We start from the raw sequence: 26,053 nt of genomic DNA, 5'->3' as shown, positions 1-26,053 counted from the left end.
GCATCTGGATATGTATGTAATTTGGCAAAATATGCCTATAGTAAATAAATAAATGTAGCTGAATAGCTTGTTATTATTGTTAATATACCATCCACATGCTTTTGTAAATAAAAATTCAAGCATGATAAATTGGTCTAGATTCTTTAAGGAGGAACACTAGTGGGAAATCCAGTGTTAAATTTTCAATGAGCTATTCTACCAAAAATGCAATGTTTTGTTTGACTTAAATATACAATCAAATGGTGATTCAAAGACAGTAATGCATATTTTTTGTTGCTATGTAATTATTTAGCAATGACAGGGTAAATATGTAATTCTGTGGGGTTGGTTAAATTTTGTATACATTTCATATGTTAATTTATTTTGTAAATAAATTTGATTCTTGTTTGCATTGTTCTTGGTCAGTGATTATGGCATAGTTTTCAGATTATAGCCAAGGGTAACTCTAAAATGTTCCTTGGTTATAGCAATCCTCACAAGAATGAATTAGGCTGAATAGACGCTGAAAATGTCCCAGTAGGTTTGAGTCAGAGGAGTTGGCTTGACTATTGTCTTCTTAAATTTGCATATCTTTTGTCATTGTTCATGTGATCGGTTGGAGGATCAAGTAACCAAACAAATCCATTCATCAAAGAACTTGCTAAAAACTCTTCTAACAGTCCCTTAATTAAATGTTTTCCTTGCTGCAAGGTCCAAATTTCATGTAAATGTATTTATTTTGATCATTCAAACATTTTTTAAAGCAATTATTTGGTATATTTGCTACTGCCAGTTTGTGCTACTTATATTTTGATTCCAAGTAGCTGTTCTAGGTAAGAAGGAATGCACTAGAGAAATAGGTGATATTTGTTGATATAAGGGAAATCAATTCATCCATTTATTCCAGAAAATAATCAAAACATCCTGATTCTATGCTGTCAGGAGAAATTCCGATACAGATGAAGCTGCATCTGCATTTCTGCTCATCTGTTCTCATCCTTTAACACTGGGAAAATGGAGTTTTAAACTCGTTCTTTGCAAGATGTTGGCCATCACCAGAAGTTATTTTATGAGACTCTCAAATTGCATTCCTCAACTTTTGTATTCTTGCAACTGAAAAGCAAGGTACCCAAGGGAGCACATGTTGTATTGACCTATAAGTACTGGAACTGTTATATCACTGGTCTGTTGAGCTGGTGCATTTAATTCAAGAAGGTCAATTTTCCATGATCACTTGCTTGTTGACATGATATAGATTGACAGCATTATCCTGGCATGCCAGGTTAAAAAAAAAAAAAAAATGAAAACGAAGGCTATCAATTAGTTTGTCCAGTAATGCAGTGTTGTTGAGTGAAAACATCTGGCTATATGTTTGGGTTTGATGCTCTTCTACCACATGGCTGTTTTTGGAATTATTGGTAACTATAGTAAATACATAAGAGTGGCTACTTCTTGGATACATAACAATTAATATATATATACAGAAAGGGTGCTACTCTCCCACCTAGCTTGGCCTGGAGCATACTACATAATTAAGGCTGCACTCAAACCTATGGCCCATCATCTTGCTAAATTTCACAAATGCTCTATTATAGGAGTGAGCCACCATGCCCAGCTTGTTTTTGCCACTTTCCTGATTCATTCACTTATTCCTGTCCTATGATTCCCATGACAGAGAAATGTGCTGACTAATGTCTACATACTGTGCTTCTGGAACTATTATTTCTTTCTAATTTTCAAAAGTATTTAAGTTATTTATTTATGAGAGAGAGAGAGAGAGAATGGGGGCACCAGGGCCTCCACCTACTGCAAACAAACTCCAGATGCATGCACCACTTTGTGCATCTGGCTTATATGGGTACTGGAGAAATGAACCTGCATCCTTAGGCTTCACAGGCAAGTGCCTTAACTGCTAAGGCATCTCTCTCCAGCTCCCTGGAACTATTCTTTTTCTCATTTTTCAACAGACCACCAAGAATAATAGAGATGTGGCTCCATAGTAGAGAGCTTGCTTAGCATGCACAAAGGCCCTAGTTTCTATCCCTAGTACCACACAAACAATACCTATAAAGATTTATACTTGAAACTTATAATGTTGTAGAATTTGGGGAAAATCATTAGAAAGTTCGTCCTGCTTTTGCCAAAAATTTTGTTGTGGAGACTGTGATGCTCAACCGGAGATCCAGGATACTCCATGTTTCCTGAGGCATGAAGGAACTTCCTGACTATATGAAGAGAGTTGGTCTGAATGTTTTGGATTATTTGTTTTTAATCTTAAAGACAGCATACATATGTGATTTATGAAAAAAAAAAAGTCAGTGGCCAAGAAATACTAATAAACAACTATTTCATTTAAATCAGATTTAAAAAATTCTTGCCAACTTTGAATAATGGACACCTGGTTTTCTAGCAAGGGAGCCCTTCAACTGTGTGTTAACTTTTCAACCAATAGTGGTGTTGGCTTGTTTGCTTGTAACACTTTGCAATCAAAAGAGCTAAAAAGTAATAAGAACTGTTGGAATCTCAGGATCAGGGTGGGGAAGCTTCCATATCTTCAAGACCATCTCAGTGGGTGGATCTCTCCCCTGGGTGACAGCAGCCCTGAGCCTTCTTCCCTCAGTGCTCATCCCACAGGCAGTGATTGGCTTTTGTCATTTAGAATGAGTTAAAAGATATCACTTTCTTCCTAAAAAATTCCCCTACTATTTCCCATTATATGGGAACAAAACTCAAATTCCCCTATATAATAACCATTCTTCTTCTATACCTCATTTTGGGCCTTATCATGTTCTACCTTCAAAGGACATTCCAGACACTGGAAACACATTGCCTTTTTCTTGTGACTTCTCCAGGAGACAAACTCATTTATTTCTGCCTCAGGCATTTTACAAGCTATTTACTGAGCTCAGAAAAGTCTTACCCCAGCTATTAGGATGAGTGGCTCCTTCTCTGCTTCATGTCTTCACTCATTCTGAACTCTGCTCAGAAGTTCTCTGGGAACCACCTTCGCCTCCCTGCTCTGCTGAGTGACTTGCTCATCCTACACTACCTAATTTCTTCACGGCATTTATTGCTGGGGGACATGATAGTACTTATTGTTTGCCAGTCTTTATTCTGTCACCACTACTCTTGGGTATGTAAGCTCTGTGAGAGCAGAGTAAGCGACACACAGTAGGGCCTCAATAAATATTTACAAAATAAGAGTCTTGATATTCTCATAGGCTGTATGCACTACCAGGTCTTATTTATTCGCTGGTGTTAATTATTTTATTTGTTCTTTTTTTTCCACATAGCCCTTTTGCTTAATAAAGAACATGCATGGCTTAGATTTTTCAATCACATTTCAGATAAGGAAAACTTTAGGCCAAATATTAACCACAGAATTGGTGCTACTAGGAAGAATTCAAGACCCACATGCCTTTTATGCCCAAAGACAAGGGCACTGCATGCACTTTACCCTCTAGACACCTGGAGCAGGGAAAGAGTGGGTACTTACTTGAAGAAGGTTGTATAGCAACACCACTGGGCCCCTCACCTTCCAGCTGCCAGAACCAGCATAGAACTGAAGTATATCTTAAGGGCTGGGTTACTGATCACATGAAATGGTCCTTACATTGTTTGTATTAGATCAAGGGCATTGCTTACAGAGGCTATCTGTCCATTACCACAGAACAATATTAGAGCAGAAGGAAGCTATGTCGATCCTTTTCCTCAGCAATAAACTATACATTTCAAAGGCTGAGCTCAGAAGCTTCATATTGGCATTTGCACCAAAGAAGGCTCCATGTACTCTGGTATCACCTGCTGGGCTCCAAAGTCAGCTGGTTTTCCAGGTGCTGGAAGCCATTATCTTAATATCCTCTTTACAGGTCTCAACTCCATTGGTTATTTCCTCAGGCAAGTAAGCCTCTTGATCATTTTGGATGTCAACGTCTTTGGTGGTGATGTTATATGGAGGAATTCCTTTTTTTAAAAAAAAAAATATTTATTTATTTATTTGAGAGCAACAGACACAGAGAGAAAGACAGATAGAGGGAGAGAGAGAGAATGTGCGCGCCAGGGCTTCCAGCCTCTGCAAATGAACTCCAGACGCGTGCGCCCCCTTGTGCATCTGGCTAACGTGGGACCTGGGGAACCGAGCCTCGAACCGGGGTCCTTAGGCTTCACAGGCAAGCGCTTAACCGCTAAGCTATCTCTACAGCCCAGGAATTCCTTTTTGTACTACAACCTTCACCAGAAGAAAATCTTGTTCATGTAATGTATAATCCTATGGGGATCCAACAACCAGTACAAGCCCTAGAGGACTATTCTATCCAGCAAGACTTGCTAGCTGGTGGTATCTTTTACTACCTTATTGAGTCTCTGTTTTGCCTCATTGAGTAGGTTGGTGATAAGACCCTCTCTCTCTGGGGACTTTATGTCTTGCAAAAAAATTTTTAAATTGGACATTTGGATTTTCTTCTGCTGCTCAATCTACTTTTATTTCTTTTTATAGTATCCCACAATCTTCACAAGACAACTTTTGTCAAGTTAAACTCTTCTGACTGCAGCCAAGGATGCCCTTGAACTCAAGATTCTCTTACTTCAGATTCCGAGTGCTGGGATCACATGGCAATTAATCCATTTTCCTATGCAGTGCTTTACATCTATTTCTTCTGCTTTTCCATAGGCTTCTGGTTCTGTGAAAGTCATCGTGCATTTAATGTGCTTTCGTGCATTAGTGTCACGGAGTGCCATGGTGAAAGAGAAGACGGGCTAGTGGGTAGCTAGCTCCAGTTGAGGGCTAAAGGGTAGTGAATAGATAGGAGAGAAAAGCAGCCTAGTTTATTTATTCTTTTAGTAGCAGACGGACTGGAAGCAATTCCCAAAACATGGACTTCAGAAAATAGATACGGTAGTCCTCTTTCTTTGTGGGTTTCCTATGCAGTGATTCAATCAACCTCAGATCACCAATGTCTTGTGAAATACATCTGCATAGAAGCAAAGCCATTTTGTTAATATTCCTTAACCATATGCTATACAACTATTTACATAGCATCTGCATAATATCATGTATGATGAGCAATTTAGAGATGATTTAAAGTACATGGCTGTGCTCAGTAGCAACAACTATGCCATTTTGTATAAGAGAATTGAGCTCTACATATTTTGGTGTCCAATGAGGGGTCCTAAATCCATCCTCCCATGGATATAAAGGTATGAAGTATCTTTTATAAAGCTGTTTTTTTTTCATTATTTTATTTATTTTTTGTAGAGGCAGAGGCAGATAGAGAAAGAATGGGCATGCCAGGGCCTCCAACCACTGCAAATAAACTCCAAAAGCATGTGACATCTTGAACATCTGACTGGCCTGGGTGCTGAGGAATCAAAACTGGGTCCTTAGACTTTGCAGGCAGGTGCCTTTACCATTAAGCAAACTCTCCAGCCCATATAATATATATATTTTTAAATCAGTAATTAAGTTAACACATTTGATGGATAAATTAAAGCTCATTTATACTACATATACCACCCTTTGGCATACAATACATTTTTATTAGTAGTCTAGGTTTTTTTCTTTATCAAGAGCCAGCAAGCTATTTCCCTGCTCCAACTCTTACCTGCCACTTGTGTTTGTGAATAAAGTTTTATTGTATCACAACAACGTCAATTTATGTATGTCTCTTCTATGATTGTTTTTATACTACAAAGATAGAGTTGAGGAACTGCAGTAGAGATCAAATGGCTTATGAAGCTTAAAATATTTAATATCTGCCCTTTTTCAAAAGAAAGTTGGTTGACTCCTGCTCTGCGTAAAGAAGAGATGGTATTAACGCTGAGACCACTGCAAGGTGAACTGTGAGGCTGGTTGTGTGGGAACAAACACTGACCTCCAGGAGGCCCAGTAAGCTGCAGGTCTCTGCCAGTTGGCATGAAGCCTTACTAAGCCATTTCTTGGCTTGCTGTCCAGCATGCTGTGAGGTGACATTTTAGAGTACACGCAAGGGAATTTCAAGTCTTTTCTTTTCTTTGCCTATCATCATGTGAACAGAGAAATACTCCCCAAGCAGATATATATCAGAGGAGAAAACAAAGCCCCTGACTAACAATGCAGACCCGGACAGGCAGCCCCTGAGTAGATTGAGCCTAGGGCATGGGGTCCCCTGCTTTCCGTGTCTCTTCTATCCTGTTGGCAAGGGTGTTGACAAAACACTAGAGGCATTCTATGTTCTTAGAAATGGGCCTTTGGCTCAGCCTCCTGCGATCAGTACATTTGGAAACTTTAAGTGATCTTCCTTGTGTGGATGGTGAGAGAGATGGACGAGCCACTGGTGAGGCAGCCCGGCTACCAAGGGCAGGACATTATCAGCTGCTGTGCTGCTGTTTGCTCACATAGGAAATGTGCTTCTCACTCTGCCGTGCTCTCGATAGAGACACATCATGGCCTTTTCCTGGGCCAGGTCGAACCTTTTCTTCTTTTTTACACCACGGTCGGTGTGGTGCCATTTGCACTGAAGCACAACATGAATTACACTCTGAGTCATCCCCGACTTTTGTTCCAATACAAGACTATCTTTTGCAGTGAAGTTGGGAAATTCCAGACCCCCTTTGGTTTAGGCCCCATCGTCTGAGGGAAGAAGGGCTTCTAAGTGTTTAAATCTTTCTACAATGTATACAAAAGATGTGCCCCCCCCCCCCGTGTTATCAAAGCAATTTTGAAGAATGGAGGGCTCCCTGGATTTCCTCCTCTCCACTTGGAGGCTCTTTCCATGCAGGGTTTGAACTCAAATGTGCTGCTCCACCTCTCATATGGAAGTGGAAGACAGGAGACAGATTTGGGCTTGACTGGTCCTAAAGGTCAACCCAATTGAGCTGACTTTCTTCCTTTAAACAAAGGGGCAATTAAAAAAAATAATTGCATGTGTTTATCTTTGTGAGTGGATGTATTGGTGTGCATGTGTGCATGGGCATGCAGGGTCCCCAGAGTACAAGCAGAGGACAGCCTTCAGATGTCTGCCCTCTCCCTCCACATTGCTGGACACAAGGTCACCCTTGCTATTTTGTTTTTGCTACTTCCCTTTCAGGGGACAGTACATGCATGCATCACTTTGTGTCTGGCTTAATGTGGGTGCTGGGGAATTTAACTCTGGCCAACAGGCTTGCAAGCAGGTGTCTTTAACTTCTAAGCCATTCCCCAGCTCCCATAAAGGGTCAATTTTTAAAAGTGAAAGTGATTCATAAAGCCAAATACAGCCCTGCTATAGCAAGTAGCGTCACTATTCGAAAACTATACTACATGATTATAAAGGTCACTTATTACAAGGCTACATTAGAATGTATTTCTTCAGTTTGTTCCAAATGATTGAAAGAACGTGTGAATTTACAGAGCCGTTGGTATGTGTGTAAAGTAAATCAGCAGCTAAAACATTAATGAGATGTTTATGCAAGTAAATTTTCTGTATGTTTGTTGTGGTTTTTCAAGGTGGGATCTCGCTGTGGCTCAAGCTAACATGGAACTCACTGTGTAGTCTCAGTGCGTCCTTGAACTCTTGGTTGTCCTCCTACCTCTGCTCCTGAGTGCTGGGATTAAAAGCACGCACCACTGCATCTGGTTGAAAGTGAATATCTTGATTATTAATTACCTCTACATGGGGTTGGAGAGATTGCTTAGTGGTTAAGGCGCTTGCTGGCAAAGCCAAAGGACGGACTCAGGTTTGATTCCTCGGTGTACAGGTAAAACCCAGCACCCAAGGTGGCACAAGCACCTGGAGTTCGTTTGCCGAGGCCAAGCCCCTGGTGTGCCACCCCCTTCTCTCTCATAAATAAATTAATAAAATACTTTTTAAAAATAACCTAGAAATATATGCCACCAAGTTTACTACCATCAAATTGGTCAACTTGGAAATTACTATGTGCTAGCTGAAGATACTCGTTTAAGTTTTGTAAGGTTTTACAAGAAAGTAGTGCATTGCTTAAATAAGGAGGAAAGAGTGTACTTTGTCAGTTTTGTTTGTAAAAGCTGAATGAGTGAAATTGTAATCCTAGAACCCCCCCCCCCAAAAAAAAGAAATCACTGCTGAGTTTCTGTTCCCCCAAACTCTATTTTTGAATCTCTGATTACATTTCTGCTGTAAACTATGAAACATAGGCATGGGATCTCATAAAACACCTCAACACTATTATTTAACTCACTTTTTATATGCAGGTGACTAGATTAAAGTTCAGTGGGCATTTAATCCAGTTTAAGAATTGCTGGGGTTAGGCAGGCCTCAGCACCCACCTCATGTACCTGTACAGATATACAATGAGGGAGTTCTATCTTATCACTAATGTTACTCGTCTTTTTCTTCTCCTGTTTGATTTGATTTTTAAGTAATAAAATTGAACTATCGGATGATGCTCATTTTAGTACTTTTTAAAAAGATAATAAATTTAATACACCAAATACACAAACTTAATACATGAATCACAAACAAAATGTCAAACATAAAGATTTACTATATATTTTTTTAATTTCTTTATTTGAGGCAGAAAGAGAGAGAGAGAGAATGTGCACACCAGGGCCTGTAGCCACTGAAAATGAACTACAGACACATGTACCACCTTTACATCTGGCTTTACATGGGTGTTGGGGAATTGAACCCAGGTCCTTAGTCTTTGCAGACAAGTGCCTTAACTGCTGAGCCATCTCTCCAGAACCTAAGGTTTACTATTTTTGAACAGCTGTGCTGATGTATTCTAAATTATTCATGGCAGAAGAACTTGATCTTCAAGCAAGGGATTAGACAAAATTTCCCCTCGCAATCTAGAAGTGAATGGAATATGGAGTCAGGTCTGCTCAGGACCCACTCTCCTACCCCTTTTCCAGTAGCATTCTTGGGATCCCCAATAGTATCCAAACAATATAGTTTAAAAATGATTTCAGTAACACTCCCAAATGGCCATATATCAGGAAGGTAAAGCTGTCCAAACCAATTGATTGGTAGGCAGAAAGAAATATAACACCTGCTAGTTTGAATTACACTAGCTTGTTGGCAAGCTAGCATGGGAATGCCTAAATCTGCCATATGCAATATAGTTTAAAAGTATCAGCATTGAATTTACAAAAAACAAAAAAAGGTTAATTTTTCTGAAGACTGGACTTAAAACACTGAAGTCCACCACTATTTAGTCTGACCCAATTTTTTTCAAAATAATACATAATAAATAACCACCTCATGGTTAATCAGCAACAAGAAACCTATTTAATTCTTTTTACTTAAAAAAATTGAGTTATTTATTTTAAAGAAAGACAGAAGCAGATATATAGAGAGAAGGGGTGTTCCTGGGCCTCTAGCCACTGCAAATGAACTGTAGAAACATGTGCCCCCTTGTGAATTGAGTTCTGGGGAGTCAAACCTGAACCTGGGTCCTTAGGCTTCTCAGGCAAGCACCTTAATCACTTTCCGGCCTATGAACCTTAAGGATCCAGATTCTATTCCCCTGTACCCACATAAGCCAAATACACAAGGTGGCACATATATCTCAAGTTCTTTTGCAGTGTCTGGAGGCCCTAACATGCCCATTTTTCTATCTCTCTCTCTTTCTCTCTCTCAAAAAATAAATAAAATATTTTAAATAATTTGATTTGGGCTGGAGAGATTGCTTAGTGGTTAAGGCACTTGCCTGTCAGCCAGATGCACAAAGTGGTGCTTGCATCTGGAGATCATTTGCAGCAGCTGAAGGCCCAGGTACATCCATTTTTTTTCTCTCTCTCTAAATATGGGTGTGCCAGGATCTCTGTGGTACAGGTGCTACAGGACCTCTTGTTTTACCTGAAGGCTGGCCTGACATTCACTATGTAGGCCCAGGGTAGCCTGAACTCACAGCACTATGAACGAATTCCAGATGCATGCACAATGAATGCACTTTCCTATGCCCACATGAGCTGTGATATTTCACAGTGTGACAAAAGAGATCAAGAGAATGCAACATCTGTGATTGCATTGGCTCTGGAGCTCCCCACTTGCATCAGTAAATGAATAGGGCAGTGATATTACTTCCATCAGGTGTGTTCAGGATGGCACAGCCATAGATGGCAAAGATTTATGACACGCTGAAGGGAAGAAGGCCCAGTGGCAATTGATTGATATTAACTTCCTCTTTTTCTCTTTTTTTTTTTTTTTTTTTTTTTTTTTTGAGGTAGGATCTCACTGTAGCTCATGCTATCCTGGAATTCACTATATAGTACCAGGGTGGCCTCAAACTCACAGTTATCCTCCTACCTCTGTCTCCCAAGTGCTGGGATTAAAGGCACACACCACCATGCCTGGTCAACTTTCTCATTCTCAAACAATTTCACTTATTATTTTATCTCTAATGACTTGTTTTTCCAATCACTAGTTTGCTAATTCTATCTTTTGGAGACATCTGAGACTCTAGACCCAGTGGAGTGAAGGCACAGAAAGGATCCTCAGACCTGTAAAGACACAAGGTCTCCATGAGAACCTTACCTGCTGGTCTCATCTTTTTGCTTCTCTTGTCTCCTTCATTGCTATCTTTAATGAAGTGTCATGAGAACCTTGGCCTGTTGGGCCTGGAGTGGGAGTTCTGGAAGGAAGATGGGAAGAGGGGGAGACAGTGGCTATCTTGTTCTGGGGCTAGAGGATGGGGAGGGTCCCCAGGACTGCAATAATATCAGGATGCTCCAAGGGGGATGGCAGTGAGTTAGGTCATGGGATTCTGGGATACAGCAGGAAAATTTGAGCTTAGTCTTAATAAAGGGAAAACAGCCACTTACCTAACCAATATGCTTTACCTAAAGGTGACCCTCAGGGTATAGAGAGAGAGGGACCAATCTATTACAACTTCGGTCCTTGGGAAGCATGAGTCCATTGACATAGATATGAAACCAAATACATTGTTGACTATTCCTGTGTCAAGTTGAAAGATGGTCCATACAACCCCATCATGACTTGTGCTGGGCCTAGAATCAGAATGCCTGGATTTGAATACCTGACAGGACATTTACTTGTTGTGTGATGTTGGCAAGTTCCCTCACTTCGCTGTGCATTGGTTTCATTATGGGAAGTAATAAAAGTATCTGTATCATATGTATATTGTTCAATGTGAGCATAATTTCCATAAATCACTTTGCATAATTTCCTTTACACAGAAATTATTAGCTTGATAGTAATACTAGTAGGGACAGTTCTGTGCACAGAACTGTTAAGCACATTTACAAACCTTCCGAGCCTTTGGAAGAATTTTAACATGTGCCAACTTATTGCACACTTTTGGAAGGCAATATGAGGAAGAAAGGTTTTAATTGATTGGCTTAGTAGATGAGGAAACTTAGATATAAAGAGAAAGTCACTCACCAGGGTTACACAGTAGCTAAGTAGGGCGAGCAGCCAATCCCAGACAATCTGACTCTGTGAACCATCGTCTTAAAGTAACCATGGGATTAACTGCATGACTTTAGCCATGTCTCCTCTTGTCCATGCTAAATCACAAGCCAGTCTTTAAAAAGTTTCCAAGGTGGTCTTTGTGTATAAACCCTTAATTCTTTAATACTAAATGAGTTTCCCCTTTTTTTTATATCTGCTTTAGACAAGCCATTTGTTCCCAGCTGGCTCCGAAGCTTCATGGTTAAATTGGTTGTGGCAACAGGTTTTGCTGCTGAGTGGAACACAAAAGCTATTCTCTGTCCCTCCCACAGGTCTGGTGGCAGACTATACACCCTCCCCCAATCTGGGGTCCTCCCCACCTCAGTCCAAAAATGCACTATCTTTCTGAAGTTACAGCACTGAATTGAATCTGACAGCTTATCTCCAAACCCTGACAACCCAAAGAAAGGCTTACAATTGCTTTACATGGAGTGAAACTGCCTATTCTATATAACTTCCACTCATTTTAATGACCTCCCCTCTTGGTCTTATCAGTAGACAGTCCTGCTTGGAAAAACAAAACTACATTCTGGAACTTAAAATATCATTTGCATGCACTTTCTTTTGTGGGTCACACAGAGCGTTCTAAAAGATGGGCAGAAAAGCCTTGTTCTCTCAAGCAGTGACCTCTTATCTCACTTCCTATTTTATTTATCACTGTTGCTATTAATTAAAACATTTCTGGTATTTTGGTCCAAGGCCAAGAACATTGCTCCTTGCAGGCATTTTTGACAGATCTCTCCCTGCTCTCTTTCGGTCTCAGAGGCCTGACCACTCGGATGCCAGGACAGGCCTTGGTGCCTGCATCACTGACTGGTGGCCTCTCAAACCTTTAGCGGCAGCTGTTCAGCTCCAAGTCCTTGAAGTCCTGTACCAAATCCATACCAGATCCTCCCCTTCTCAGATGTTGAGCATGGGATGTGGCCTCAAATAAAACAAGAAACTTCTGTAAATGTATGAGGTGCCTATTAGTTCTATTATATATTGTTTGATACATACTGGAAAACAGCCTAAAGGCAAAAACAAAAACAAGTGTTTTCATCTTCTTTGATTCAGTAATCCAACTTCCAGGAATCATTTCCAAGGAAAATAATTTAACAGGGAAAAGGCAGTATGCATCAGTGTGTTCATTTCCAGGATCAGAGCACAAATATGTCAAACTATATCCATTATTCACTTGGCACTTAATATGATACCTTTTATGTGGGATTCTACCTTTTAAATATGCTTTGGAAGATCAACAGCATTATCTATAAGCTTTGAATGAAACTTGCATAAGCAGCAAATGGCAAGACCAGTGGATACATCAACCCAAATAACCTCTAACAAAGGGCCATGACTTTAGTGATTCCCAAAACTATAAGTGATAAAAAGCTCATGAGATATTGAATAAACTTACATGAATTAATTATAGTAATAAAATAATAGTCAATATTTTAAGCATTTAGTATGTTATAAGCTTTGTTACAGATGATTCAAATATATTGTTTTACCTGGTTTCCATAAATCTGTACATGAAAATATAATCTTCATAATTCTCTTTTTAAAAAGGTTGTTTGTTTTATTGCCCTGATTGGTATGTGTTTGTGGAGGGGTGCAGAACATAAATGCAACTTTCTAAGTATGCTAATTAATAAAGACACTGGCATATCACATATCTCACTGCAATCAATGACAGGGAAGAGCAGCCACTGTTCAGTAATGTTTAATGATAGAATTTATTTTTTTATTTTTTCTTTTATACATATATATGCATATATATGTACACACACATATATACATGTATATAGATGTATGCACATATATATATTAGACAATGTTAATATTGTTATTTTAATAATCAAAGTATGGTAAGTTTAATTTAAAAATAGGTCTAAGCAGGGTATGGTGGCACACGCCTCTAATCCCAGCAGTTGGGAGGCAGAGGTGGGAGGATCATTGTGAGTTCTGGCTCATGTGGGACCTGGAGAGTTGAATACGGGTCCTTAGGCTTCATAGGCAAGCATCCTAACTGCTAAGCCATCTCTCCAGCCCTAACTTAGATTTTTAATTTCTTCCTATATGAAATTTAAGAGCTTTTATATCTGCTCTTTTTGAAAGAGGTAGAGTATAACTCTCTATTAGTAAGTGTAGACTGCATATAGTGGAATTTTTCTAGGGAACACTGTCACAAAGGATACCAAAATTAACTTAACACTAGAGGAACTTGACAAACAATACCTCAAGCCAATTCATTAAAATCAATAACAATAGTGTTGACTGCTGGTCCATTTATCAGTGTTCAGAGAACAAGATAGAGTGTCACTTTTCTCTTGTGAATATATTCTTAAAACTTATAACCAAAAGGCCACTTTGACATTACCATCAGAAAAACATCAAGTTAGGGACATCCTAACAAGGCATACTTCAAAAGTGTTTAGGGTATAGGAAGAAATAGCAGAACCTATGTATACATGATTAGTACTGTGGAATCTTTGGTGAGAATCTGGAACAAAAGAAGGCATTGTATAAAAATAAGTAAATCTGAAAAAATATAGTCTTCACAGCCAGGCATGGTGGCACACACCTTTAATCCCAGCACCCTGGAGGCAGAGGTAGGAGGATCACCATGAGTTCAAGGCCATTCTGAGACTACGTAGTGAGATCAGGTCAGCCTGGAATGAAACTCTACTTTGAAAAATCAGACATATATATATATATATATATATATATATATATATATATATATATATATATATATTCTTCAGTCAGTAACATGAGTGAATGACTAAATAAATGTATTAATCCCAGTGAATATTTCCTTGTCTGAATTTGACAGAGGAGCATGTTCTTATTATAGAATGGCATTTTTTTAAGAATAGCTGTCTTTTTCTTTAATTTTTATTTATTTATTTATTTATTTGAGAGAGGAAAAGAGGGAGGTGGGGAGAGAGAGAGAATGGGTGCACCAGGGCCTCTAGCTACTGCAAACTCCTGATGCATGCGCCACCTTGTGCATCTGGGTCCTAGGGAATTGAACTGAGGTCCTTTGGCTTTGCAGGCAAGTGCCTTAACCACTAAGCCATCTATCTCTCCAGCCCTAGAATGGCTTTCTTAAGAAGATATACCAATCTGCTAATTCTGTGTAATGCAAATAATTCTTCTCTTTCTGAGAATTTAAGACTAGCTCCTCTGGGCATGGTTTGCTCCTTCTAGTGAGTGAACTAGAACAGGAAAATATTCGCAAAAAGGATGGATTCTAACTTCTAAGACCTGAAGCACCTTTGAAATTTTAACTAAAACTAAAGATTTTCCTGCCTGCAATAAAAAATCCCAGATACTTTCTAATGTTTATAGGGGCATGATGTTTATATACAAGAAAGTTTATACTGTTGAAAACCAAGGACCTTTGTGGGCATATAAACATAAATTTGCAGGGCACTGAGGAAACATTAGGTATAACTTGATAGATTTTATTACCCTCCTGCAATAATAAAAATGAAAAAAGTGAGTAAATTTTGTTTCCATTGTCCTATTTATCTCATCTTTGTTGTGTTAACTTAAAACTACTCATGTTATCACTTAACAGAAGTATCTTTAATACATCTCTTTCTTTGACTTACTTGAGGATTCAGATACCTAACTTGAATAAGAAAGCTTAAAGATTCAGTTTCTTTGAAAAAAAAAAATTTCCTTTGTATCATTAAAGATTGACTGCACATTATACCAGAACAAGAAATCATAACTATAACATCATTTTGTGGAAATATTAACTGTAAAAGAAAACATCCCTAAGCATCTTTTATTACATTACATCAGATCTTTGTTAAGTATTTTGTTCTGTAATACGGATATGGTTTCAACACCTTTCTTATGCCACAGCCATAATGAACATAGTGCAGATTGTGCACAGATCTGGGTGGAATATTCTCTACCCATGTCTGCCTATAGATTTAGGTTAGAGGCAGAATTCAAGCAAGCCAGCAAAATCTGCATCCTGTTATCCTTTTGTATGCCTTATGAAAGGTATTTTTAAGATGTGGTGTGGTTGTGTTATTCACATTGCCTGATGTCAAATCACATTGCTTGGTAACTTGTGACAAACCTGTTGTGTGTTAGCAAGGAACTTATGAAGTAAAATTTGAAATGCCAGAAATCTGGCTTAACTTTTGAAAACAAAAAGTAGATTGTAATGCTAAAATTGCATAAATTAGAGATGGAAAAAAAAATCCTAGGCTTTGGCCAATTTAAGGCTGATTTGTGGGCCTTGTTTATTGCCTGTGCTAGTTTTCAGAGATGACGTAATTATTGTTCTCCAACAGTGTGAGAGTGGTTTTGCTTAAAGTTTTTTGGAGACTTTATTTTACATCTTACACAATCTCTTTAGATCTTATATGAATAGATATAAAGCCTTGACTAATTAAAAATTATTGCTTTGCAAGGTTGCATTCATTAATTCTTTTCAATAACTAAATATTTATTGACTAGTAACCTACTATGCCCTCAAGCATTTGTTAGAACAAAGGAGACAAAAATGATCTCAAACATGCATCTTTATCACCCTCATGTAGGTTGCAGTCCAGTAGAGGTTAGTCTAGGTTAAACAAGTGGTCACATGGGTAATTATAAGTTAACACAACAAAGAAAAGAAATATAGGGCAAGGGCAATGGGAATATAAAATAAAGGATTTGACTTAGTAAAGAATGAAAAAAAATCACCATGTACTAAAAATGCACATAGAACAAAATCAATTCACATTTTTCTTAAAGATGCACTCTAAATATTAGGGATTGTACCTCAAAGATGTTAATGACTGAAACTACACAAAATTTATTGACCAAAGAAAGAAAAGGATGAGCTCAACTTGTATTACTATACCCTATGCCTGTCTTTGTGTTTATATAAAGGCAAGTCTAGAGTTCTGCAGTTCTACCCCAGTGAGTAACAAGTATTTACTCAGAGTTCTAGTAATGTCATTACTGTTGTGTCATGCATATAAACCATAGTTACTAGTCTCCTTTGGCCACTTGAATTTTACCCTCAAATAACTGACAAGAACTAGAGAGGAAAACTGCTTGTGTACACATGGCCTAAATTTGCCAATTGGATAAGGAAGATTCTCTTGTGAATACTTTTAATTTGATCTTCACTAGGATTCACTTCAATTGTAAGAGGCCTCTTATTATACATGAGGCCTTTCCAACTCAAAAAGTATGCATGCTAAGGGCTGGTTATGTGCACTCCAACCCCACTCCTCTGAATGAGTCTTTCCTCCCTCTCCCCTGCTCCATTTCCCTTACCAAGCTGCCTGGCCTCTATACTCATTCATTCCAACTTATACACACAGAAACATAGAAATTAAAAGCTAGGATCTGAAATTGAGAGCCAACAAGGAATGCTTGCTTGATAGGCCCAAGTTACCTCAATTATTATGATATTTCCCAGCCTTATCCATTTTCCTGTAAATTTAATAATTTCATTTTTTCTTTATAGCTGAAAAATTCAATTTATGCATATGTAATATATTTTCATTATCCATTCCTCAGTTTGTAGACATTTAGGCTGATTTAATTTCCTAGCTGTTGTGAATAGACCAGTAATGAACATGGATGTGCAAGTTATCTCTGTAACGTATAGAGCAAAATATGGAGCTCTTTGGGAATATGCCCAGGAGTTGTACAGCTGGGCTGTATGTTATTTATATTTCTAGGTTTTTGAGAAACCTCCACACTGTTTTCCTTCATGGCTGAACCAGTTTACATTTCATTGACAATAAGTAAGGGTTCCGCTTTCTGAGCAGCCTTACCAGTATTTGTTTTCTTGATAATAGCCTTTATGACTGTGGCGAGATTGAATGAATCTTGATGTAGTCTGAACCTTAATTTCCCTGATAGCAAAAGAAGTTGAATACTTTAAATTATCTACTAGCCACTTATATATAGTTCGTCTTTTGAGGAATTCTCTGTTCAGTTCCATAGCCCACTTTTTGATTGGACTTTTCTTTTTCTTGATGTTTGCTTTTTTGAATTATTTATAAATTCTAGATTTTAGTCCTCTGTCAGATGAATAGCAGGCAAAAAAATAAATAAATAAAAGCCCAAATCTCCCATTCTATAGGTTTCTTCTTCATTCAACTGTCAATTTTGTTTGCTGTATAGAAGCTTTTGAATTTCATGAGGTTCTACTTATCCATGTTTTAAAATTTATTTATTTATTTTTAATTTTCTTAATGATTATTTATATGAGAGAAAGAGAGAACGAAATAAGAAGGCGCGGGGGGGGGGGGGGATAGGTATGCCAGGGCCTCCAGCCACTGAAAATGAACTCCAGATGTGTGGGCCCTCTTGTACATCTGGCTTAAGTGTAACCTGGAGAATCGAACCTGGGTCCTTTAGCTTTGCAGGCAAGCACCTTAACCAGTAAACCATCTCTCCAGCTCCCACCTACCCATTTTGAGCCTATTTCTTGTGTTATTGGCATTCTATTCAGAAAGTGCTTACCTACCTATATCAATATCTTGAAGTATACTCTCTACTTTTGTCATTAACAATGTCAGAGTTTCAGATCTTATGTTGAGGTTCTAGATCCATTTGGAGTTGATTTTGTTTGGAGTACGAGATATGGATACAGTCTGATTCTTGTTTATTTGAATAACAAAGGTTTCCAGCACCATTTGGTAAAGATGCTGTCTTTTCCAGTACATATTGTCGGCATCCTTGTCAAAAATCAGGTGGCTTTAGTTGCATAGAATAATATCTGTGCCCTGTAGTCTATTTTATCAATTTGTTTATCTGTGTTTGTAGCAGTACAATGCTACCTTAAAGCGGGGGAAGGTGAAGGTAGTAGAATACATGAGATATGAAAATAGAGAGGGTTATTATCCCTACTGGGGAGAGGAACGTTTAAATTGAGATGAAAGCAGTAGGATGCAGGGAGAACCAAAATTAAGGCTGTATGAAAAAGTCATATGAAAACCTAGTATTTTGTAAGCTAATTAAAAGTATAGTTTTTAAAAAGCTTGGACAAGGGTTCTCTCTCCTAGAAGCCATAGGCTACTAAAAGAAAATCTCAATAGCACAGATGAGATACGTGCTCATAAGTCATTAGTCAGTAAGGCCACAAAGGCCCCTAATACAGGTTCTTACCATTGCTCTTTGTTGCCCACAAAAACAAGATGGCCAGTCTCTGGTTTGGAAGATACCACACGTTTCAGTTGCAGGTCAAAGACACACCAAGCTGAAAATGAGCTAGAAGCTTCCTTCCTATTTGTTAGCTTTCCGAGTGTTGGAATATGCCATTCAGACTACATGAAGAGAAAAGAAATTGACAGTGTTACTTAGCTGTGAACCCTATGTGATCCACAACTGAGCTGCCAGGCAAAACGTGTCTGCTGGCACAGTGTTGGCACTACTGTTATGAGGGTAATCGACCATTTTCTAAATGGATTTAAGGCAGATTCCAGAGGTGAGAACTTATGCCTAGTACAGAAAGCTTGGTAAAATCCCATGGCTGGGAAAGTCATAGACTCTAGAGGGGAGCCTCTTACTTGCTGTTATGCTAAATGAATAGGCTGTCAAACTGACTTTTAACTATCTACTCTATCTATCTATCTATCTATCTATCTATCTATCTATCTATCTATCTATCTATCTATCTATCTATCTATATCCAAGTGCTGTTCTCAGCCATGATCAGAAAAAAATAAATTTTTTTTTTTTGGTTTTGTTTTGTTTTCCTGATCCAAGTACTGAGAATAATTGTTGTGTGTTTAGCACTAAGTGGAACATCTACACCATTCCTTCCAAGAATCTGGGAACATCATGGAAGACATTATGGGAAGAATGTAAGAGCATGAAGATGTGGAGAAGTGCTACCCTGCTCCTCTTGCTAAGCTCCTGTACATTAGAAAGGGCTTTTGCCTTGGTGTTATTGGTCCACTGAGCAGCCGAGACCATAGAAGGCTGGCACTTTAGATCAATGTACCAAATGAATGGATATGTGTTTGCTACCTAAATGATATGTTTTCAGGGACAGAAAATAAAAATGCTCATGATTTTAAGACTGGGTAGGGCTTTTATAATCTTTCGTATTTTGTGACTAAGAAAACCATGACATGTAGAGGTCTTAGTCATAATGCTCGCTGTTGAAGCGTGTGTGTGTGGTGTAGTGTATGTATGTGTTGTGTGTTTGTTGTGTGTTGTGGGTTTTGTGTGTGTGCTTTACCACACACATGCCAGAAATAGTCCTAAATACTATGCAAGTGTTATCTTATTTAGTCCTCATCTGAGGTGGATCCTATTATAGTCTTACTTTGGAAGATGAGAAACTTGAGGCAGGAAGATTTTCCACGTTCAGAACTGGTGGGAGACAGAGCCAGGACTAAAGCTGGCTAGCTTCAGCTTTCTCACTGAAATACACAATATATACTTATTTTAATTTTATGTTTACATATTCGAAGTTTTATAGTGTATTTATTATGTGATTTATTTAGCTAGATATCTAGAATTTCTTGTTCCTTATAATCTACAGGTCTATAAAAGTTACTGAGAAAAATCTTTTTGCAGCTTGTAACTCAATCATACCATATATACTAGAGTTATGTCACTTATAAAAAATAATTTATGATATCTTAACATTGTCAAAATTTGAGATAGACATATAGTCTATATTTTACATATTAGTTATAATCTTTCAATATGGGATTATCCAAAATTAATTTAGAAAAGTTTCTTTCTTGGTCATATATTTTTATTAAAGTCAGTTTTCCAAAAGTGTATTATTATGAAAAGATGTTTCTTATGGAATTCTTATTGGTCCTAGATGAACTGAAATATATTCCAACTCTCAGCTGAGAATTTGGGGACTGCAATAATTTTGCATGTGACATAATAAATTATCCATAACTTAGTATGTATGATAACCCTCATTTATTATCTGAATGATTTTATGGTTCAGAAATTTCAGCACTGCTTATATGGGTCTTTTGTATACAATTATTTACAAGGCCATGATCAAGATGTGGGTCTGCGTCCAGAGCTCCTCTAAATATTTAGGTGAGAAAAGGTTTGCATCTAAGCTCACATGGATTATGCTGCCACTGGGCAGTTGAGCTTTAGACCACATTTTCTTGCCATATGAACCTCTCCAAAATTCACCTTCATTAAAGCATGGGTACGGAAAAGTTTGTAGAATCTCTTAGATGGATGTCCCTATTATATGCAGACTTGCCACAGGAATGACAATGTTGCCATAGTTTATTAACTGGGAAAAGTCACTCAATTCTGCCAGTATTTCAGAGTAGAGATACTCAAGTATGTACAATTTAGAGTGCAGAAAATACTCGAGCAGTAATAGAAGCTTGATACCACAGGGACAGAATGGAAGTTTTCTTTTGTGCATATGAAGGGTAGAGAGGGAAATAGTGCTTAACTTCCTAACATTCGATTTATGGCTTTCTCTCTATGTATGAGAGAAAGAGAGGAGAAGGACAGAGAATGTTTGTTGGTTGAAGAATGTATGCTTACTATTAGTTTATAGGCTGCAAAATACAAATTATTTCAAAGGTGTGCGTGTATGTGTGTGTGTGTGTGATGATGCATATGTATGTGCCCATGCATTGTCCCATGTGCTTATCTATGATGGCTGGAGGGAATATTTATCACTCTTACAACAGTTGTTACTTGAGCTAAAGTCTCCTAATGATCCCAGAGCTCACTATATTTTTTGTGGGCTCCAGAAATTCATTAATCTCTGCTCCTCACAAGACTGGGGTTACAGACAAGTGGACTTGTCAGCTACTTATGTTGGTTCTGGGGATCAAATTCAATTAGTCTCTCAGACTTCCTTAGACCCTCATGTTTGTATAGAAGGGCTCTTAACTCCTGAGCCATCTCTCCAGCCTCTTCAAAGGTTTTTACCTCATTTTGAAAGTCACATTGAATGCATAGCTGAACATCAGTGAGAATTTTTGTGTGTGTGTGTTCTGGTTTGTGATTATAAGTATTTTTTAAAATGACTGTGTATCTAAACCTAATAGTTACATTTTATTCTGGTGTGTGTGTGTGTGTGTGTGTGTGTTTGGGTATGTACATATGTCCTCAAAATAGAAGCTTGATAGTCATCTGCACATGTGCAGCAACTTCACCTGTAACCGTCTACCACAGTCCATTCCTCAATAATGGCCCATCTGTTCATGTACCCTACAGACTCCATGCGGAAGTATCCAGGACTCTAGTAGTTTGCACATGGCTGTGCTGAGTCATCACATTTGTGTGGTTTCCTACATAGGATGATTAATTTGAGATGGGAATGAGATAGCACAGGGGCAGAGTGTTTGGCTAATATGCATAAGGCCCTGAGTTCAATCTCTGGTGCTACAACAAGAAGAGAGAAGGGGAGAAAGATAGCTAGATAGAGAGAAAGCAAGTAAGTGAGTAGGGCTCTGTTGTTTTAGTGATGGTAGTAAGAAATCTTAAGTCCTGAACAGAAGCAACATCAGTCATGACCTTCAGCATTTGTTTGTTTTCTATCTCTCTTCACATTGCAATGTCATTTTTATTATCATTGCCATCTAAAACCATGCACTTGTTTCTCCATTAAACAAAGTTCTAATAGTTTACTTAACCTTCAAGAAAGCGAAAGTAGACACCCTGTACCATCTGGCCTCCTGATGGTTAATAGCTCATGGCAAGGCTCTTTCATGGTCATTAGATGGTTAATGAAAAACACTGAGCATATCAGTGTTCTCAACTTGTGGTTTGTTTATTAAATGGATACATCCTGCACTTGGTTGCCCTACTCTCCAATAAGAATAATACACTTTACTGGCTTCTTTGTAAAACATAATGCAATCTAACATGTTTTGTACATTTTGGTGTGGAGAGAGTAAGTACTCTATACTCTCAGACTAGAGTTACTTATGCATTCATTTGTGTGTGTGTGGGTGGGTGGGTGTGTGTGTGTGCACACACGTATGCACGTGCACATGCCAATGGAAGCATCAAGTTAAGTGTAATGAGCATGCAAAATCTACATATCGTGTGTGGTGTGCTTTGGTCATGACAGATATCCCACTTGACTACTGGTTAAGAATGACTGTTTTTTAAAGGATAGGCTTGAGGACACTGAGTCCATAATAAAATAGAATTGTGCAATGGTACATTAAGTGTATTTTATTAATTCTAAAATAACAATTATACTTCCAGCTTGGAAGCTTTTATGCTTTACTTGTTTCTTCTCTTAAGATAAAATTTTATAACCCCAAAAATAGCAATTATGGTTAAACAGCCTCATTAGTTTAAGTGAAGAAATAAAAATAATGTCAAATAACTATCATACCATCATTATCTTGTGATTATTTGATGCATTCTAACTTTGTTAAGTTAAAATGTTGTAAGACTGACTCTCAAACCAATTTACAGAAATAAATTGGAGATAATGAATCTTTGAGACACTTTTCAAAAAAAATCTTTAATGTGTGTGTGTGTGTGTGTGTGTGTGTGTGTGGAGAGAGAGAGAGAGAGAGAGAGAGAGGAGGATCAGTGTTGATGGGTGGGGTATGCCAGGGCCTCTTTCCATTGGGAATCCAGATACATGTGCCACTTTGTGGATACTTGGAAATCAAACTTGAGACATCAGGCTTAATAAGCAAGTACCTTTAACTGCTTAGCCATCTGACCACCTCTTCTTTGAGTTACTTTAAGGATTGATGTAATATATTATATGCTAGTGATCTGCTGTATGAGAGTAGAATAGAATGAGTGCCTTTCACAGAAATTTTACTTCTGTCCTCACTAGTATAATCACCAGACTTTCTTAAACATTCCCATTGAAATATACTGAACAGAGACAGAGAATGAAGTCCCAGTGACATGCAAGAATTGGAGTTTGACATTATATAATCCATCTTAAAATGATACATATAGGAACCATGAGAAAAATATTGAATCATCTTTAAATATAAAATAACATTTTCATTATTTAGACATTTAAAAATAAATTAGCTTCCATAGATCCCCACCTCCCCACTCGCTTTGTGTATCCTAGGCACATTGCAATTTTTCTCTGTGGTCCAAGTCCCATTGGACAACTCAGACAACCAAAGACAATATGTAGATGTACTAAAGGATCTTCATGAGTTTTGATAACCACCCCCTCACTAAAACATCTGAAAAAAGGCCAAAAAATAGACTAATCTTATTAAAGAACATTAACACAGATTTTCTGTCTTGGACTCCATCCAGGAAATACCGTTTTGTTAGCAGTGTATCTGTTAAGATTTAACTGAAAACCACATCTAGAAGAGAGGTAACTGGAATTGCCTTGTCTGATAACAATGACCTATAATCGAATTTAATGGTGGTTTTGCTTCCTACCCCTTTTGCATTAATCAGGCAGCAAACTAACCAGTACGGAGTGTTCTCTTCATAACTGTGGGTGTGTATTGCAGAAATATTTCTTTGGAAAGTCACATTTTTCTAGTAAGGAGTCAAACTGACCAGATATTAAATGTGCTAGCTCACTCTGTTTCATGAGAGATTATTCCCATTTCATATTTAGTTATAGTTACCAGGGGCACAAAGGTAGCCAGTGATGCTTCTGAACGCATCCAAAACATACAGCTACTGCTTGAACTTTCCCCACACATGTTCCCACATTTATCTGATCTGCACTCATTTATTGTCCCCTCCCCCCAGTCAGAAATGCCTTTATGCCACTGAGTATGCTTGTGGAAACCCAGTGAGGAGTAAGCACTTCACACTCCCCCGCATCTGGGAACTGTTGAACAGTTTGACTCTGGAGATCCCAGGAGAATTTTACTAGATTGTCTCTGTGAAAAGCTTAGATGTGTCTTCGCCTTGGAATAGAAGCATAACATGGAGACATGGATGTCTAAAACAAGTCCTGAGATTACAGTAAGGTTACTAGTGTGTTTTCACAGGGTAGGTCAATTCTGTTGAAAATCATTTGGAGTCCATAAAATTTATGACAGAAGGTTTTAGCACTTAGTCACTAAATTGCCCTTTGTTCTCTTTTCACTTATTTCAAAATCAAATGGCACAAAGTGGGAGTGCTTGAGTAAATTTACATTTTCATTGAATTTCCTGTGCTGTTCCTTGCATGTGTCTTTGGAGTCTGCCACATTTTTCCACAGTAAAATGACATTCTAGAAAGTCAGTCAGGCATGTTTTAAAAGGTTTAACATTATGTAGAAAAAAAAACTACTTGAAATTCTCTCAAACTTGTGCTGGTTAATATAAAGTGAAAATGGTCATCTTTGAGAGATGAGCAACTTCAATTTTGTAGACATAGGTAGTATTTGTGAAGAGGGTTGAATTCTATTCTACTTCTCAATTGATTGAACATTTATTCCTTGATTCAGAATGGCTTTCATACTGTATCTCTATGTACCTGCTTAGCACTTGGACATGTGTGCTCCTTAAATATAAAATAAAATTGAAATTTCAGAGAGAGAGAGAGAGAGATAAGGAGAGAGAGATGTAGAGATGTACTTGTCTGAGTTGAACAAAGTCAAATTGTGTTAAAATGGATCTGTAAGTACTGGCTTTGAAGGTTGTCAATTCTAGGTTTAAACTTGGGTTCAGTTACTTACAAATATGTGATCTTTCTTTCTTTTTGCTTAAGTACTTACTCGTTTGGACCTTTTATATGTAAAAGAAAGAAAATAGAATTTATTTCATAGTTTTTAGAACCAGAGTAAATGAGATAATACAAATAAATTAACATGCTTTGGTAGTACAAGCCACGGGCTCAATCGATACTGGATCATGATCAATATGTTCAATACAGATTACAATTTGCTACAATGATGTTTAGTTCCTTTTTAAAATGGTATCTAAGCTACTTTGTTGACTCTCTATTCCACAGTATAACTTTGTTGTGACTATCACAAAACATCATGATTGATATGGCTATCACTGTTTGCAAATGAGAGTAAGACATAAGCATTCATTGATTATTTCTTTCAAACATCTTTATGTAAGGTTATTGGGAGCATCTTATATTTGCACACATGCCTCTATACAGTGACAAATATGCATTAATGTATAATGAATGCCAACTCTATGTACTGAATCTATAAATATATGACTCTCCAATGAAGTGATTGTATAGTCATTCATAAAAAGTATGTTTGATATGCTTTATTGTGTCAAGTTTTTATTATTCCACATCTAGGTAGAGTTAGGTCACTAATTACACATGAATTCATGAAATTTCAAGCTCATATAAACAATTCTATTATGTTGAGGAAAATTATGACTTGTGGTACATATCCTATTGACTCAAAGCAGAAAGAAATTTGGTTTTCATGATATTTTATGAATATTGCTTTATTAAATTTTGTTGTAAACTTTTGGGAAAGATGTAAGAATTTGTATAATTCAGAGATTTGTTATTTTGTTATTATTATAGACATGTTTTGTATGGATACCTCATGTTTTTATTTTTTAGATTTTCATCTGTCCTATTTAAAAATATGTTATATACACTTTGGGGCTTGAGAGTTATGTTTTGGAATAATCCCACACAAGTAGCATTATTTTTATACCCAGACGCATTTCACTTTCTCTACTGCTTGGTATAATGAACAATCATTTATCTTATTTGTAGAAACATCAATTTTTTGAGATTTTGGAGAAAAAAATTGGGCTTGAGAACAAAGCAT

General features: G+C 37.7%; 1 protein-coding gene and 1 pseudogene across 2 annotated transcripts in view; one reads left to right on the top strand and one right to left on the bottom strand.

The window, feature by feature from the left end:
* Angpt1 (angiopoietin 1) overlaps positions 1–26,053 on the top strand; it is a 255,848-nt gene that overhangs the window by 2,314 nt on the left and 227,481 nt on the right. The window lies entirely within an intron of this gene.
* LOC105944224 lies at positions 3,797–11,587 on the bottom strand (annotated as a pseudogene).

The sequence above is a fragment of the Jaculus jaculus genome, chromosome 2 (assembly GCF_020740685.1).
Source record: "Jaculus jaculus isolate mJacJac1 chromosome 2, mJacJac1.mat.Y.cur, whole genome shotgun sequence".
In the NCBI taxonomy this organism is placed as follows: Eukaryota; Metazoa; Chordata; class Mammalia; order Rodentia; family Dipodidae; genus Jaculus; species Jaculus jaculus.
The sequence above is the reverse complement of the archived record's forward strand: the minus strand, read 5'-3'. Positions and strand labels throughout refer to the sequence as shown.